Source organism: Chinchilla lanigera, unplaced genomic scaffold, assembly GCF_000276665.1.
Source record: "Chinchilla lanigera isolate Chin_1 unplaced genomic scaffold, ChiLan1.0 scaffold00013, whole genome shotgun sequence".
Classification (NCBI taxonomy): domain Eukaryota; kingdom Metazoa; phylum Chordata; class Mammalia; order Rodentia; family Chinchillidae; genus Chinchilla; species Chinchilla lanigera.
This window is the reverse complement of record NW_004955414.1, coordinates 29,368,745-29,386,935: the sequence shown is the minus strand read 5'-3', so window position 1 is coordinate 29,386,935 and position 18,191 is coordinate 29,368,745. Positions and strand designations below refer to the sequence as shown.

Below are 18,191 nucleotides of genomic sequence, written 5' to 3'. Positions count from 1 at the left end.
GTCTGTATCTCAGGGAGGTTTAGTAACTAGCCTAGGGCCACACAGCACTGATGTTCACAGTCAGAGACATCACCCATTCCAAGGGAGGACAGAGGAAGCAGCAGTTGAGCCAGGCTCTGCTGCAAGATGCTGTTTATCCAAATGGAAAGGGAGAAAGAAGGAAAGAGCACTTGCCAGCACCTAAGGGCATGAATGAATACAGTGTTCTGGAAAATCCCCCAACATGACTTTGGCTCTGTCTCCTTGGGACAGTAAGTGAATACATATGTATGTCAGAATTAATTATTCTTGACCCTTTTATGCAGAAACATCTGCAGCGAGGGTGAGATGCTGTCTCTTATCCTAAATCTGCCCAGTGGATTTTAATTGCCCAAGTAAGATAAACAATAAACTGAACAACACTTTCTTCACGGTTTCCAATCTGCTTGTGAATCTCCAGGGCTTGCCAATATCTCCCAACCCAGGGCTGGCAGATTCACGGTGCAGTGAACTGAAAAAAGGAGATGTGTGTAAGTGGAGACGTCACACCCTGGATTTTGTTTTCTTTTCAGGAGTTCTTTTGTTTCAGGACAATGAACTAGGGTGAAAGTGCTGTGTTCTCGAAGATGTAATTAAAACGGAAGTGGCTTTCCTCTTCCTCGGTGACTCAAGTGACTGAAATTAATTATCATTGGGCCAGGCTAGCTGGCTGCCATGGTCTCTCTAGGAAATGCATCTCAAGATGTCTGCTGCAGCAGCTGCAATTAAAATCTATTGAGCAATGGGATAAACCATAGTAGACACTTGCCACAATAGCAGAGGCACAGGACAAATGAGGGAAGTGTAATTAACAGGTAACTTGAAATGGGGCTGGGGGATTCGTGTAGGTTTTGACATGAGTGCTTTTTATGGGACCCGTCTGATGGTGAAAAATTACCTTACCAACTCTAGCTCTGATGTATCTAGGCATTTATCGTATTCAGGGCAGACTTCTTATGTATGGTGGTGCAGCCTTGGAAACACCTATTCTCATTTTCTTGCAGAGTATGTAACAATTTAATCTCCAGAATCAAAAAGCAGGCTGATTTCATTTGTTTTCCCATCCACAGAGTGGGGGTGGGGAAACCAAAATGAAATTTGGGGAGGATTGTGTTGAATAATTGTTTGCAAAATACAATGATCTATGGGAACAAATGACTCTTTTTTATCCACACGAGACTCGTGTGTGTGTGTGTGTGTGTGTGTTAAGATAGTGTAGCAAAGAAAAGAAAAGCAAAAGGTCTTAGGTTTAAAAGATACATTTGGTTCTCTACATCTTAGGGACCACATTCCTAGATTCAATTAACTGTGGATTGAATCTATTCAAAAACAAAAATCACTGTACCTGCACTGAACATGTAGACTTTTTTCTTCTCATTATCCCCTTAACAATGCAGTATAAAACTATTTACATAGCATTTACGTTGTCCTGGGTATTAGAACTAGTTGGGAGATGATTTAGTGTATATAGGAGAATATTCATGGGTTATATGCAAATACTCTGCTGTTTTATGTAAGGAGCTTGAGCATATGCAGATTTTGGTACCTGCAGGATACCAAACTATGGGATCCCAGGGGTACCTGTACTTCAAGTATTTCATGTGACAACTACCTTGAAAAGGAATAAGAAACAAGTCTCAATCTCTGATATACTTTTGGAATTCTTACCTGCATCAGTTAGGTTTGACTGCATATAATTTAGAAATTGCAAATGTCTTAGCTTAAAAGAAGAATAAAAGCTTATTTTTCTCCTTGTGTAAAAATCTGTAGGTGGACAGTCCAGAGGACAAAAAGGATCACAATTCTTCTGTTTAAGGACTCTTTCAGGAAACTTCACACTGTATTTTCTTACATCTCATTGCTCAGAACTTAGTTTCATGGTTATGACTAACACATGAAGCTGGGAAATGTCATTTCTCTTTGGAGAAGCCGTGTATCCTGGTGTCAGTTAGCAAGCTGATGGTAAAGAAGTGGACAGACTGATTCTGAGGCTTACAATAGGTGTATCAGATTTGATTGCAGTCATTTAAACTTACCTATGCACTTTCTCTGAGTTCCTGCCGCTTCAGCACACTGAGGTAAGGCCTTCCTGTGTGTGTGTCATTCAGAGGATGGTCAAAGCTCTTTTCAGAGTTACTGGTTACCAGTGGCTGAAACTGTGCTTCTCTTGCCCTGGCCACTCAAACTCATCTGTGCCAGGCAACGTACTGGGCATTATTACAGTTCTTCTGGAAGCCGCTGTACTTAGCTAAACAATGACCATCAGGCAAAGCCCAGGGAGTCCATCCTGCGGCGGCATGCATTTGCACGTATGCATGGGGAGTGAGTTTCTGGCAAACAGGTCCTCCCCAGTTGGAAGGGCTTTAGAGTCCACTTTCTCCTGTTAACAAGGGGACATTTTTGCCTGGAAAAGCAGCCACCATGGGTAGACGGGTAACCAGGGCTGCTGCCAAAAGGTAGGAGGGAATTGGGGAGCATCTTTCTCAGGAATATATGAAGAGGGCAGCCGTCCAAGGGGCATTTAGTTCCATTCCAGCATGGGGCTTGAAGAATGGCCCAGGGGCCAGAACTCAAGAACACTGTATGTTTCTGGAACCTTTCTCATTTTTTGCATGTGTTTTTCTTTTACCCTATGTCTACTTAGGGATGACAGTAAAACCTTCAAATCACTAGGTGCTCACGTGGATACAGAATCAACGAGAGAAAGAGAACAGTATGCCTGAATCCAATGCCAGGCTTTGGAACAGAATGTGGAGAACCAGAAAGAAAGCATCAGCTCTTGAAAGCAAACAAAGAGGGCTGAGTTTAGGGAGGCTGATGAGACCAAGCTGACAGTTGGCTACATATGAGAGGACCCGTCATCAGCTCCCAAGCTCCATGACAAGGGTTATAGGTAATTCATGGAACAGATAACCTGGATTTCAATTCTGCACTTACTTTACTATCTATGAGGCTTTGGGCAAGTAAGTTCATTCCTCTGAGTCTCAATGTCCTCAAGTAACAAAAGGAGGCAACAGCAGCCCTAGTTTACAGGATTATGAAGACTCAACGAGATGATTCATAAAAAGTGAGTGTAGTACTTGGTAACACATGAAACATTCACTTGGGATTACTGAATTTCAGCAAGGTCACAAACTGGTAAAGGAGTTCTCTTCAATCATTCTGAGTCACGGCAACGAATGTGGATGGTGGCAAAGATGGCGACTTCAAATATGGACTCAACCCAGACCTGAGCAAAATAACGATTCATTAGTAGCCCTGTAGAAGCTGTCTTGACTAACCCTTAGTTAATCTCCTTGCAGGACCAACCAATGTTTGTCCTGCTCTCTGCAGTAAATACTGACAGAGCCCAGGCCAGGCTGAATGTTCCAGCTGTGCGCTGTTCTTTGCTGTGGCGGCGCACTTACACTCCTGCAGGAAAGTACACGTTTGCTAGGAGTAGGCTCTGCTCCAGCCCAAACTCCTATGTCCAGTTATTACTGTACTCTATTTGTGTAGTTTAGTTAGGTTTTTTGAAACTGATGTGATATGAATAAGAAAAGAAAGGTTTTATTTATGAGTACCTCTCAATAAAGGCAAGTTGCTGAAAATATACTGTATAATTAGATGGAACAATATAATGGTGAAAGGTTGGGAAAAGTTGTGAAAACTGGGGGTTCTGCACTCAGACTGCAAGTGTCTTTCAGTATCAGATCCACTTTCTTTTTTTATTTTAAAGAAAAAAGACAATAAAAGCAATGGTACAAAATTTCAAAACAAGATTGTAGAAGAGTAACAATGATTAGTACATTGTGTATTGGTATCTTCAAAGTAGTTGCTCATATTACGAGATATAGGCATGAAAAGGTGATCAAACAATACAGGCACAAACCTTTCTTTTGAATGAACTAATAGCAATTGGTAGTATAACTATTTTAACTAAAGTGTGTGTGTGTGTTTTTTCTTTTTCCCCTTCCTTCTTTTCTCCTTTCCTCCACCCGAGAGATCCACTTTCAAGAAGGCTGCATTGGAAATCTGGGATGATTAATTATTGGTGTGACTAATATTTGTGTATACCTATTTGATTTAATCGAAAAGTATTTGACATATCTGTGTATTAATTTCTACAGTTCCTAGCTTTTTTTTCCTGTGGTACACCGAAATTGAACTCAGGATCTTGAGCTTGCCAGGCAGGTGCTTATACCAATGAGCTATATCTCCAGCCCCATTTCCTTGCTTTAATACATCCTTTGTAGATTACAGTAGTCAACTACTGCTCCTGAATGGGTTGGAATGGGGGCATCTACCAAACTAGATACTGATACTTATGTATGCACATACATACATGCGTACTGGTTAGTGCTGAATATATAGCCACTATACTTTGTTTCATGCTGTCATCAAAACCTTCACTGTTTTAATAGGATATATTTTTAAAAACTGTAATAAGGCCTAATTCTCATTTAATGGCTTAAAAATTTAAAAACAGTGGTATCAATTTCATGACATCTCAGAGGTAAAAATCAGCTGGTTTTACAAATTGATTATGGTAATGATTTTTTAAAGAGAATAAAAATTAAAAAATTAAAAATGATACAGAATTTCAAACCAAGATGATAGGAAATCAACAATGGTTGTTAAATTGCATATTGTTGTCTTCAAAGTAGTTCAGATTACCAGATATAAGCATGCAAAACTGGTCAAAAAATTAAGAAGAAAAAAAAATTAAGCACGAACTGTTCCTTTTATAAACCAATAGAAATTAGTAATATTAATTATCTTTGCTATTTTGTGTATGTGTGTGTGTGTATATATATATATCCCTTCCTTTTTTCTTTATTTTCTCCTTTCTCTCATCTCAGTTGTTCTTTCCTGTAAGTAATTATCTTAAATGCATAGTTTTTCTTAACAGTCTGCCTATTTATAAAAATGAACACTCAGTTTTCTTTGCATTGCTCATGACATATTCAGCAAGTGTCATCCATATGCAATGGACATCAAGAAATCAGAAAACAAAACTCTAAGACAGCTAGGCTAAGTTCCAGCATGGGGCAGGCGGATTCTTTGCAGTACAGTTAAGTGGGTGAGAAGTTGTACAGTCTGATTTGTGTGGTAAGCATACTTTCTAGAAGCGCTGAATCCAGAGAAAACTTTCCAGTGAAAATATCAGAGCACTATGGGCAACTTCTCCAATGCACAATTTTGCCAAAGCACTCACATTCAAGAAGTCAGCTCGTGTAATACTGTATTTTTCAACATAAATTAACAATGGAAACAATAAGAGCTATAATTTAAGCACAGAGCTTTGAACAATTGCAGTCACAAGAAAGGAAAAGTTCTCTACTCTTAGCACATTAGAATGGGTAACAGAAATTGGGGATGGGTCAGAGGCACAGGTCAGAATGACGTCAGAGACAGAACCTAAATACTTAAGGAAATGATTCTAGTTTTACTTCCAACTATGAAGAACTGTTTTGTATCAGACCAATAAACTGAGAAGATACAGTAGAGAAAAGTGAATAAAGTAAAACAAAACCCCCTGGTCTGGGTATTGAAGAACTCTCAATGCAGTCAGGACTTGAAGGCCAAGATCCTAGAGGAAAGGGAAATGCGAAGAGGTGAGTCAGATATTCCAAACTGCTTTTCCTCTCTAGGCACAGGCCTCACAAAAATCAGCCATACGAAGATAAGTGGCTGAGAAGCGGAGCACAGCTTTTGGCAGGCTCACAGGACTGGGGAGAGAAAATGACTTGAGCCAAGATCCGTGAAGGGAAGAAAAGGACAGAGAATGAGCCCAGCATTTGGCACTGCTTTTCCTTCTGAGGCAGCTTCTGACTTATAAGATTCATAGGGAAGAAAGTTTGCAACTCTGAGCAGAAATCAGAGGCTAAGAGGTAATTTAGAGCTTTCAGCAGTCTCAGGTTCTAGGAAGATTAGATACTGGAAGTGAGGAGCCGTAAGAAAGAGAGGTACTGGTAAGCACTCCACACATCCAGAGAGGAATCTGAAGAACTATGCCCTTGGAATAAAAGCAAACCAGAAATATGACAGCCCTCACAAAGAGTGAAATCCAGCTTCAAAATTAGCCCAGCCCAAGGGTTAATTTAAGGAATCTACTGTCTTCTAGAAATAGTAGTACATCTCCTGCGGACTGTCACCCGGAACCTCTACAATTTTTTCATATACTATACACTTCTGGTGCTTCATAAAAAAAGATGAGATTTATTAGGAAATTGACCTTAGAAAAAACAGACAAGAGGAATAGACCTGCAGATGATCCAGGTATTATAGTTACCAGTCCCAGATTTAAACCAAAACAGTGATTAATATGTTCAAAGAAACAGAAATCAAGATGGATAACTTTAGCAAACTGGTATGTATAAAAAAGAAGTAAATGAAAATCCTAAAACTGATAAATGTGATAACTGGAATTAAGAATTTATAGTTAGGTTTAATAGTGACTCACACCAGCAAAAGAGAGGATTAAGAAATATGCAGCTATTGGGGGAAAAAGCATAAATCATGGGGAGTAATGCCAAAATTTAATTTATATATTATTGGCCTTCTGAAAGGAGAGGGGAGAGACTATTAGGGCAGAACCAATGACTGAAGAAAATAATGACTAGAATTTTCTAAAAGTTACAAAAAGCCATGGATGCTGGAGTACTATAAATCTCAACAAACAAACAAGCAAGCAAAAAACAAAACAAAAACCAAAAAAACCCAAATAATACCACACCCAACCATATAGGAAAACTGCTGAAAACAAGAGATAAGACAAAATTGAAACGCAGCTACAGAAAGAGATGTTGTCTTTAAATGAGCAATGGTTATATTGGGAGATGATTTCTCAATGGAAAAGATGGAAGCCGAAGACAGATGAACAATATTTTAAAAGTACTAAAGGAAGTCAACTTGTAAAAATACCCTTCAAAACTGAAGGCAAAAATAAAGTCCTTTTCAGACAAGCAAGAATGGAGAATTCTTTGCTTGCAAATTTTCACTGAAGGAGATGCTAAAGGAGGTCTTCAGGCAGTAGAAAATGATCCCGAAGGAAAGAGTTATGCATGAAGGAAGGAAGAGCAAGAGAAATTATGCAGTAAGGCCCAATGAATCTTGACGATTCAAAGCAATACTAATAACGTATGTAGCGCTAAAAACCATAAAATTTATTTAGCAATGACATAAGGGCGCAAGGGGAATTAAAGTGTTGTAAGGTCTTCGTATTGCCCAGGAAGTTGTAAAAGTATGTTAGGTGCTAATATATTGCACTCCAGTAAACCAAGAATGCCTTTTGTAAAAGCATGCTTATAGTAGAAACACATAAAACTAACAAGCGAATGGAGGTTGAAATAATAAAATAAAGCTTGAAAGCAGGCCATATACCTTCCCTAAAACAAATATCAGTGTTTTCTTTGAGCTCTAATTTGTAGAGCATGGGGGTCGGCCTCAGATTCACTTTTTAAATATGTTATATGTGCTTGATTTATACATCTATTTAATTTTGTACTTAATAATACATGTGGGGTAAGTTGAATTATCAACAAATCTGTTTGAGAAAGCAAACCTCCTTTGATATTGGCAAAATTTTGATATTTAGGGAAATTTCATCTCAAAAGACCCGAGTATACTTGCAGTCATGATCACAGATCAGAAAAGAGAAGTACATCTCTATATTTGCTTTGATTCTTGCAAACATTCTGCAGGAAGAGCATTCCATTTTGAAGAATAAATTCATTCTGAGCATGGGTATGTTACAGGTAACATGTACATATATAGCTGTTAGTGCTTCTTCATTAAATGTATTACCTATAATATCTTATAAAGTAATTCATCTTTATACTATATTACTGACAAGCAAAGTCTCTCCTTTTTTATTCCCCAATAAAAAATTCCCAGAAAAGAATCAGATGTGTTTTCACACATTTAAGGATGATTTCAGAAAGGATTCTAGTTCTCTTCAAAGCTACCCCAGAGAGCTGTTCTCAGGAGCTATAGTACCCAACAAATAGGCTTCCCATAACATGCATAGATCAATGCCTTTGGAATAGCACTGCTTGCCAGTTAATAGAGTTTTGATTTTCTTTACACATTGATTAATGAAGCACTAATTTTGGTTTTGAATTGCAAGACAAATTAAGAATTCCTGTAAGAGGAGCCTGTTGGGAAATAGGTTGTAGTTTGGAGAACTGGCAGTAGCTATGGAGACTAAATAGGGAGAATGGCTGAATTTGCTAAAACAATCCTCTGTTAGGGAACTAGGGGCTAAAGCACTCAACTCAACAGATATATCTCAACACACTTTGAGCCACATGCAAAATCCCACTGGGGAGGGAAAGGAAGAGTCCAAGGCACACTCTTACTCAGACAAATTCCCATATTCTTTTTTAGAAACAGGTGAACATACCCATAACAAAAGGCAGGAAATGAACCAACAGATATACAAGAAACACTGGAAGACTAGAAATGCCAAGCACTTGGAAGGATCAGAAGAGGTACTATGATAAGGGCAGGTATAGAAGGCTGAGTAGCATTCTGATGGCTACAGATGGGACAGAAAGATCCTCTAAGGATGGAGAGACAACAGCAGAAAAACAGTTGGTAAAGCGGGAATGAACTCAATTCCAGGGCTGAGCATTAGCTGTGTGACTTAACTTTTCTGAGCTTTGGAAATGTGAAATGAATAACAACCATCTTACAGGGTTGTTGTGAAGATTCATAAAACAGGCCAGCTTGTTTCAACCATGGTGCCTAGTAAAGGAGACATTCGATCAATGAAAACTACAGATGCTATTGAAAAATGGCAGCAGACTTTGAAAGAATAGTTTGCCCGTCTTTACACTGTAGGTACACAGGAAATGTTTGTGCAAAGGATGAGTGACTGTATGTGTTCCATCCTACCCTCTCCCCAATAGTCCCACAGAACCACTGGCATTTCAGTGAAAGTGTGGCCACATGCACACTCCCATGTGGCCTGGCATGCCCTTCCCCTTTGTGTGACCTGGCAAATTCCTCATCTTTCAAAATTTGGCTTACGATTTTGTGAGGTCAGTCATTCATTTCAAGAGAATTGTATAGAACTAATATGTTTCCCTTAGTACTCCATTTTATCATTTCCAAAACTCTGAAGTGAATCTTCTCAGCTTGTAATGACTTGCTTTTCCATCTTCCTTAGCCCTCACAGCCAGATCTTACAAGCATTATTGAGTACATGGTGTCAAGAGGACATGATATAATGTGGGGACAGAATCTAGGAGGCAGACTCAGCTAGTTTGAGCCTGAAACATCCCCCAAAGGTCCATATATTGAAGGCCTGGTCACCAGTGTGTGGCACTACTGAGAAATGGTGGCACCTTTAGGAGGAGGAGCCTAGTTGAAGGAAGTTAGGTCCCTGGGAATCTGCCCTTGTAGGGCTCCTAACCCCTTCTTCTCTCTTTGCTTCCTGCCCACTGAGTTTCACCACTTGGTCCTACCATGATGTTCTTCTTTACCATAATCCAAAAGGCAGTGGGACAACTGACCATGGACTCAGACCTCTGAAACTGTCAGCCCAAATAGACAGTACCTCCTTTAAGTTGTTTATCTGAGGTATTTTATCATGATGACAGAAAGCTGACTAAAACAATCTTTCTGAGGCAGGATTCCACTAACCTTCATTTTTAGATTTCTATTTCAAAACTTGGCCTGTTTACATATTTAAAGAACAACTGGAACTGTGACTTATGGTTTTGTAATTTCTGAAGCTAATTTCATATACTATGAAGTTTTAGAGACAATCTAATTTCTTTCTTTCTGAGACAAGGATTTTAAGTTGTTGCACTGTGTAGGGAGTGCATTATAATCAGAGGGAAGGCATGATGTGTCTCCCACGCTGGGGCTTATTCATCTCTATGCCAAAGTCTCAAGAATGAGATCTCACTCAGAACTTTGCACACAGTAGATTGCAATTTATTATTTGTTGAATGGGGGAGTGCCCTGGTCTGGTTACTTCCTATCTCAGAAACCCTCAATGGCTACTTCCCAATTCCTACTGGCTTATTTGAAATCTCTACTGTCTAGTATTGAAGTTTATTCATGAGCCAACTCATTAGGGCCTTTACAGGCCCATTCCCTATCATATTATGCCTCTTTATTTTTATACTTTATATGTCTTTCCCTCTGGCAGGCTGGTCTTGTGAGTACATGGCTCTTGGCTTGATGCAGGATTATGCAGGGCATCTTCTATGGGTCATAAGAACGCGTTTGCACAGAGAATACCAGGTTGACCCTTGGGAAAGCATCAGGATAACAGAGCTGAAGAACTGAAAGGACCACAGCAACATTCCCACAGGTTCTTATTGGAGATGGGGGAGGGGCAAAGCATCTCAAGGCAGATCTGAAGTCCAGAGGCAGAGGAGGCACGGGACAGCTATACTCTTCAGCCACAAGGCTGAAAATCATACTTTCCTAATATGATCGGTTGATGAGTCCAACCTTAGATATAGTAAAAGTGATGACAAAAACTATTATCCTTATTCTGATGGTGTTATTGAAAGCAAGATGAACAAAAAAGCTTTTTATTGATATATTGAGAATTCGGAAACTTGAGTTTTGTATTACTTGGGACAATTTCAAGCCCCCAAGGAAGGGCTAAGCCCTGCTCTGTGCCCTGCACTAGACTTTCCTGGCCCTAGTTACATTATAGTTTAATCACATATTTCTGTTTCAATCTGTCCCAAGAGACCATGAGCTCCTAAAGGACAATTTCCCAAATATGATATTTGGCATATGAATGAATGAATAGACTGTATTAGTGTATATCATTTCTCTACCTCTTTTTTAGATGACAAGTAGCTCTAAACTGCCTGAGAATCCCAGAATCTGGTGAAAGCATGTTTTTTAGCAGGTAGATGAGTGTATTCAGTGAGGTGATATTTTTGGGGATTCCTTAGCTTCTCTTTTAGCAGTGAGAGAAGTACTAGAACAGAAGTCAAGTCCTGTACTGCACAATGCTACCATTAGCATTTGGACAATGCAAGTACAGATTCTTTGTGAGCATCAGTTTTCTCATCTAAAATTGGGAGCCTGCAGCTCTGTCAGTTACCAGGATGAAAATAATCCACCAAGACCACATGTTCTTTCTTATATGGTTTCATTTAAATATTTGTAAATTTGGGTGTTTTAGGGTTGCCTAGTATAAAGGCTTACATCTAGATGGCCCCCAAAGCCTCATACAGTCATAGGTGGGGCTTTTTGGAGCTTGCTGGATCTAGAATGCGTGATACTGGGATTAATTAAGGGTATGTGATACTAAATGAGCATAGTTCTGGGTATGGATAATAGAAGCCCCATCCTGGGTGTCAGTGGCACCAATCAATAGTCTTATAGGTTGGATGGAATATAAAGGGGCAGAAAGAAGACAGGCTGCTCTGCTTGCTGCTTTACTTTCTCCTGCCTGCTTTGCCATGAACTTTTTCTCCTCTGCGATGCCCCTCTGCCATGCCACCCTGCCTTGGAGCCAACTAACCATGGACTGAAACCTCTACAACTGTGAGCTGCAATCAACTTTCCTCCTTTAACTTTTTCCTCCTTTAACTGATATTTTGCCTCAGCAATGAGAAAAATAACTAAGACAGCTTGCTATTTCTTTTTAATTTCATCAGTGAAATAATCACTTTTTGAATAGATAAACACGAAAATATGGCACAATATTCAAAAGTTACCAAAGGGAATATGACGAAAGGTCCCTTGTATTCCTGCTCAGCCACACCTCCAGCAACCACTACTAATATTCTTATATTTTAGGAGATGTAAGCATGCATGTTTGGAAAGGCAACACAAAGAGAATACACTATGAATACTCTGCTGCACGTTCACTATTAACTAAATCATCTCTCCCAGAAATGTTTAATATCGGATTCTCATTTTTATTTACTTGGCACTCTATTAATGGACTTGTGCTGCAATGTTCAATAAATAGCATGTGCCTGTGTGTGAGTGTATTTGCAAATACACATTCCTGGTCATGAACTGCTGGGTCAGAGGAACGTGCTCTGGGCAAAGTTGTACCAGTCAGCATTGCCTTCATCAGTGGGTAAAAGTCTATTTCCCAGTGGATGCACCGTGAGACTATAATATTAAATATAATAAATCAGACACACAAGCTTAAATTTCACATATGAGAAACTCAGAATATAAATAAAGAGCAAAATAAAGGGCAGATAAGAAGAAGGGAGATAGATATTTCTCATGTGAGGAAGGGATTAAGAGATGGAGGAGGAGGGGATGAATAAGAATTGAGATGTTTTATGTACATGCACAATCTCTGCACGAGGAATGTAAACACATTCTGTACCTCAAACATGGACTAATAAATAATAAAAAATTTAAAAAAGAGTATCTGTTTCTCTGTAGTGCTATTGTCAACATATGGTTATATCAAAAATCTAGTAGATCAAAAATTGTAGCCTGTGGAATTAATTTGCATTTCTATAATTGTGAATGAGATCAAGCATCTTTTAAAATATCTAAAAGTCATCTAATTTCCTCTTCTGAGACCTGTCAATGTGCTTTGGTTAACTTTCTACTGGCTTTTGGTCTTTTAAAAATTGACTTGTAGCTGGGAGTGGTGATACATACCTATAATCCAAGCACTCTGGGAGGCTGAGGCAGGAGGATCTCAAATTTGAGCCCAGCCTGGGCAACTTAGTGAGATTCTGTCTCTAAATAAAAATAAAATATGGTAGGGGTGCAGCTCAATGTGAAGACCTTGGATTCAACTCCTAGTACTACCTTCCCACATTATAAATAAATAGATTCATAAAAGGCTCTATATAAAGCAATTAGCCCTTTGTTTACTGTATGCGTTACAAATATTTCCCCAGTTTGCTCTTTATTTTAAAAAATTCTTAATATTTTCTATAATTTAAGAAGTATTTTTAGTTTGCTTTATTTATCATTTCTTTTATGACCGATGCATTTTGTGACCTGCTTAGAGAGGACTTTGCTCTAGATTACAAAAAAAAAAGATTCTTTCATTCTCTTTTATATTTTTACATCTTCCCTTTAAAATGTTTCAATCTCTGCTGTATTTGGAGCTTATTTGAGTTCAAGGATTGAGATGCAGGGCAAAATACTTTTCCCCAGATGGCTTCCAGTTGTGCCACAGTCATCTTGTTTTATTTTGTTTGATTTTGTTTTTTGGCAGTACTGGGGATTGAACACAGGGTCTCCTGCATGCTAAGCAAGCACTCTACCTCTGGGCTATGTTCCTGGGCTTTTGAAGTTTTATTTTGAGACAGGGAATCATTAAGATGTTCAGGTTGGCCTCGAACTTGCAACTCTCCTATCTCATCCTCCCGTACAGATGGGATTATAGGCATGTGCCCTGAGTTGGCTATGAGCCACTACCATTTATTAAACAATCCACTGTTTCTTCAACTGATATAAAATTATGCTTTCCTTATACATGAGTTTATTTCTTCCATTAGATTTTATCCATCTGTCTATTCATGCTCTAGTTTCATGGTTTTATTTAATGTAGCTTTATTGTGTTTTCATATTCTGAGTTGGAGAGTCCTCCTACCTGTTTTCCTCCAGACATTGTTCTGGCTATTCGTGGCTGTTTAGTTTTCAATTTCCAGGGACTCAGACTATATAGTTTTTAAAATAATTTGGTATTTCTTGGGGGATTCACATTAGAGCATTTTGCAGAGAAGAATTCAGTTTCTTATCAAAGTTTCCTTTGTTAATATAAATGTTTTTCTTTTAGGAAGGTAATGTGTTGTAGGTGGTAAAATTTAAGCCGTACAGAAGGGCATAGGGTGAAATGTAAACAAACCTTTTAGTTCTTTTGGACCCTGACTCCTCTGGTTTGCCTGGAGGCAAGGAGTATTTGGAGTGTGTTGTTTCTGCGTTATGCAGTTCTGTCCATGTGCACACTCTGCTCTGACCCGTCTGCCCTCTTCCCAGCGGATAAGAGATAGACACGCTATTCTTTCTCCCACATAGCAATACATCCCACAGTACACCATATCAGTACACTTGGATCTGCTGCATTCCTTTTAATCACTTTATGGTAACTGACTAAATGTGGATAGAATCGTTAACATGTCACCTACTGATATAAAATTAATGTTTCCACCCTTTAAAAACAATCTTATAATAAATATCCTTCCTCATACACCTTTGTTTGAGAGTATTTCTGAAAGACAACTCCCTCGGCATAGTACCACGTCATTGTATAAAAAGAATGTACATGTCGTTAATGTGAATAGCCTTGACATTCCTGAACTACATGCTTAAAAGTGCTGGTAAACATTATGTGGTTTTTAAAATCACAACAACAAAAAGGAAAATGCATATTTTTGATAAATATTGCTAAATTTCCCCCTAAATCTTCAGGCAATTTGTTAATTATCCTACATTTAAATTTGCCGTCTGCTTGCAATATCTTGGCTCAGTGACTGTAAAAACAGATATTTTTAGTGAGTTCAGTAATCCATAAGTCTTGAATCTATTGCCCCACACTTCTCTCATCCAGAGACTCGCAGAAACATTCCCAGAAACTGCTGCTTCTGCTGCGTTCAACTGCAGGGCTGGGAACTGCTGCTTCGACTGCTCCGCACCTCCTCGCCAGCACAGCTTGTGTCGTTTTATTAAAGAGCGAGCCATCCACACTTGGGCTGCTTGTCCTACTGTGAGTTGGATTTGTCTGAAGACTCAATTGAAAGCACATGCATTTCCCTATGACTTAATCAGACCTTTCCAGCACTGTTTTAATTTTGCCACCAGGAGTCTGTGACTGAGAATCTTTATTTAACTCCTTTCCTTAGCCCCACCCCCAGGGTCACTTCATTTCTTCTAGCTCCAAGCGCCCCTGTAGGCACACTCTGGAGGAAGCCTTGTCCCATGCACAGAGGCGGCACGTACAGTGTCAGCAGTGGGACCCAGAGAAGACTGGGCAACTGAGGGGCTGCTTGGAGCAGGGTGATACACTTACAAAATAGAACCAATGTGACCCCAGTCTGGACAAATGCAATGGTTTGAATGTCTCCTTCAAAACTCATTGAAGTTCCCTTGCTAGAGTGACAGTGTTGAGAGGTGGGCTTTTCAGAGGTGACGGATTAGTGCCAGTATGCTGGGAGTGGGTCCCCTATACAAGCATTGGCCTCCTTTCGCACTCTCTGTCCTTCTGATGTTTGTCTGCTCTTGTCCCAAGCACAGAGGCCTCACCAGATATGGCACCTTGATTTTGGATCTCGCAGCCTCCAGAACTGTGAGCTGAATAAACTCCTATTGTCTATCATCCACCCAGTCTGTGGTATTCTTTTTCATAGCAGCAGAAGCAAATCAAGACAAAAACTACCACAGGTCTCTACTGAATGTTTCTTGAGGCAGCAGCGAAGGGAGAATCACACCACAGTGTTCTATAATGTACCCTTAAACCCTCTTTTACTGTCCCTTCTTTTGGAAAAACAAATTCCTAAAAGTCTCCTTTGGATCTTTCTTTCTTTCCTTGATTTCTGTTCCAAACGGCAGCTGCTCAAATATGTCCCCTCTTGCTCCTTAAAATGACAACACTGTCTTAGCCCCTTATGTCTTCCATGGTTTCTCCCTTCTCCTGCTCTTTATTCCCCAGCAGCTTTTATATAGCACAGTTTAATTCTTTCAATTGTTTCCCAACCTAACAAGGCTAAAGCCTCCTTGTAGAAGGAGGGAGGACAAGGGGATTATAAAGGCTTCCAATTCAATTTTTAGCCTAATAATTAGAGTCATAATGGGCTCACACTCTGTCCCAAGTGGTGCGTATATATTATAAGCAACATGTGTAATTAATACTTTTATTAGTACCATTTTGCAAACGAAAATCTAAGGCTCAATGAGGTTTGATGAGAGGCTTTAGAAGCCATGATAATGCTTCACCCTGCTTGAGTCCCTACCCTTCGGCTGGGCCTGAGATACGGTCTACTTCATGCTGATCCACTGCTGTCCTGAAATGTCCTTTGCCAGCTGCTGTCAATTCCCACTGCCCAGAGGCAGGAAGCTGGGTGGCCACAGACTGGACTGGGGTTAGATGGCTGATCGGGGAGCCCCAGGTGCAGGAGGTCCAGTGATCAACCTGTCCTTCCTGTTTTTCAGCTAAGAGCCACCAAAGCTGCCATGGGAGGCCAAGGAGGAAGATCATGCTGTCTCCATGGAAGGTCACATAAGATACAAGTCGCTCCAGACAGCAGGACTATTGGCAAAGGCTGGGAGAAGGGGTTCGCTCAGAGGAGCTGAGAAGAGACCACAGGCTGGGCTGGTGCGGAGAAGTGGGAGAGTGACTGTGGCCATCTGAGATTGGTGTCTTCCAGTTGGAGCCCTCTGGAGACTTCTCTGCACTCTGTAGAAATGCCGTGAGTCCTGCTTTTCTGCTCTATAGACGGTCTCTTGTTATGAGTTAGTTTGAGTAAGTTCCTGTTACCTACTCTTAAAAGAGACTTCTTTAGATCACCTCCTTCTTCAGGTTGGGAGCCTGGTGCATATTTCTACCCCTTGGCTCTTGTCCTGTCATATGGGGATGATCTCCCACTTTTGGCCACCTCCAGGCTCCGTCCTGGATGGAGGTGGCATTGACCTAGGTCTTGTGAGCATGCCGGTCAGCCTGCTCCAATACAGGGGAAAAGCATGGGCACAGGAGTGGGCAGGGAGTGGGCACAGAGCTCTGTTTCAGCTCCTTTATTATCTGAGGACACAGCTCTTACCCTTGAGGTGTTTTCGGTCAACTTTGGGACAGAACATTGGAGCATACTGGGAGATGACAGTGCAGAGCAAGGATAGAGGGGCGGACACAGACAGAGCACCAGGTAAAGGACAGTGGCCTCATCTTCCAGGATCCTTGAGCTGGGCAATGGCATAATGAATGTGAATGACTAGTCACTGAATTTCCTGGCTCCTGCAGGGGCTCTGAGATTTTAAGACTAAGCCCTCATGTTACAAATGAAGAAACCGTGCCAAGAATGAAAACACAGCAATGACAGGTAACATCATTAGTTAATTAGAAATTTCTACAGGGCTCTGCTCTGAGCACTGTATCTCTGTCAGCTCACTCAATCCTCACAGTAACTCTTCAAGGAAGACACTACTTCTATGTTCATCTCACAGAAGAGGAAACCGAGCCACTGATGGGTTAAAGACTTGCCCAAAGTCACACAGTAATGCTGAAGCCAGGATTTGAACTCAGAAAATCTTGATTCCAAGCCAATGAATTTATTCATTATACATTATAGTAAGAATGGAAGATCATGGGGCTTTATTATTATAAATAAAAGCTGACAGTGTGTTCATGTATATATATGTGTGTGTATGTGTATGTGTGTTTCTCAACCAGATAAAAGATCATGTCAAGATTCATGGAAAACACCAGAAATCAGGTGATGCTTTTACTAGAGAAAAGTTATCAGACAAAACCAAAAGTTTAGTAGACATAGGTTAGCTCCAAAGATTTAAAGGAGATAAGAAAATTCTCCAATCCTTTCTCGTAGGTCCTAGAACCAAATAAACTGTTTTAGCACTAAAGAAAAAAGGAACACCTGCTTGTTTATTGATTCTCCTGCCACAGGTGGCCTGAAAATCCTGCTGGCTGGCTGAAGCCGTCCACCCACACAGGGCCTTATGCAGACAAGCCAATCGATGTCCACAGTCACTGCCCTCACATGGACTGGGCAGGCTGGAGTGCAGAGAAATGCAAAATCTGAAGTGGTTTCTCTAGTGCATTTGCATGAATGGCTGGATAGTCAAAGCTCATGGTTTTTTGGATGAGACATTCATGGCTCCCTTGTTAGTAAAATCAATTCAGACATTTGTTAGGTGCTGGAGATATGAAGTAGACACCTGGACACATGGAGTGAACTAATGCAAAAGGTTCTCCATTCTTCTACACATACAGAGATGCTGGACAACATATAACAAGACACATTTCTAAAATTACACACAACTGGACTCAGGGAAATTGGCCAGATTCCAGAAATGAGGAGAAAATTCCCACCCAGAACAGCGGGCAGGAGCTGGTGCATGGTGAGCTGTCAGGGTCGCAGATGAGGATCTGGGCCCCAGCGCTGGAGGTGAAGGTTCCTAAGCCCTGAATGGGGAAATGAGGATGTTTTGAGTTGTGGGAAATGACACACGGGAATGAAATGACATACTGGCATGAAACTGGGTTCTCTGAAGTGTAG

The 18,191-nt window shown here is 40.3% G+C and overlaps 1 protein-coding gene across 1 annotated transcript in view; it reads right to left on the bottom strand.

Annotated features, from left to right (window-relative positions):
- Positions 1 to 18,191, bottom strand: part of Spon1 (spondin 1, extracellular matrix protein) — a 295,302-nt gene that overhangs the window by 88,612 nt on the left and 188,499 nt on the right. The window lies entirely within an intron of this gene.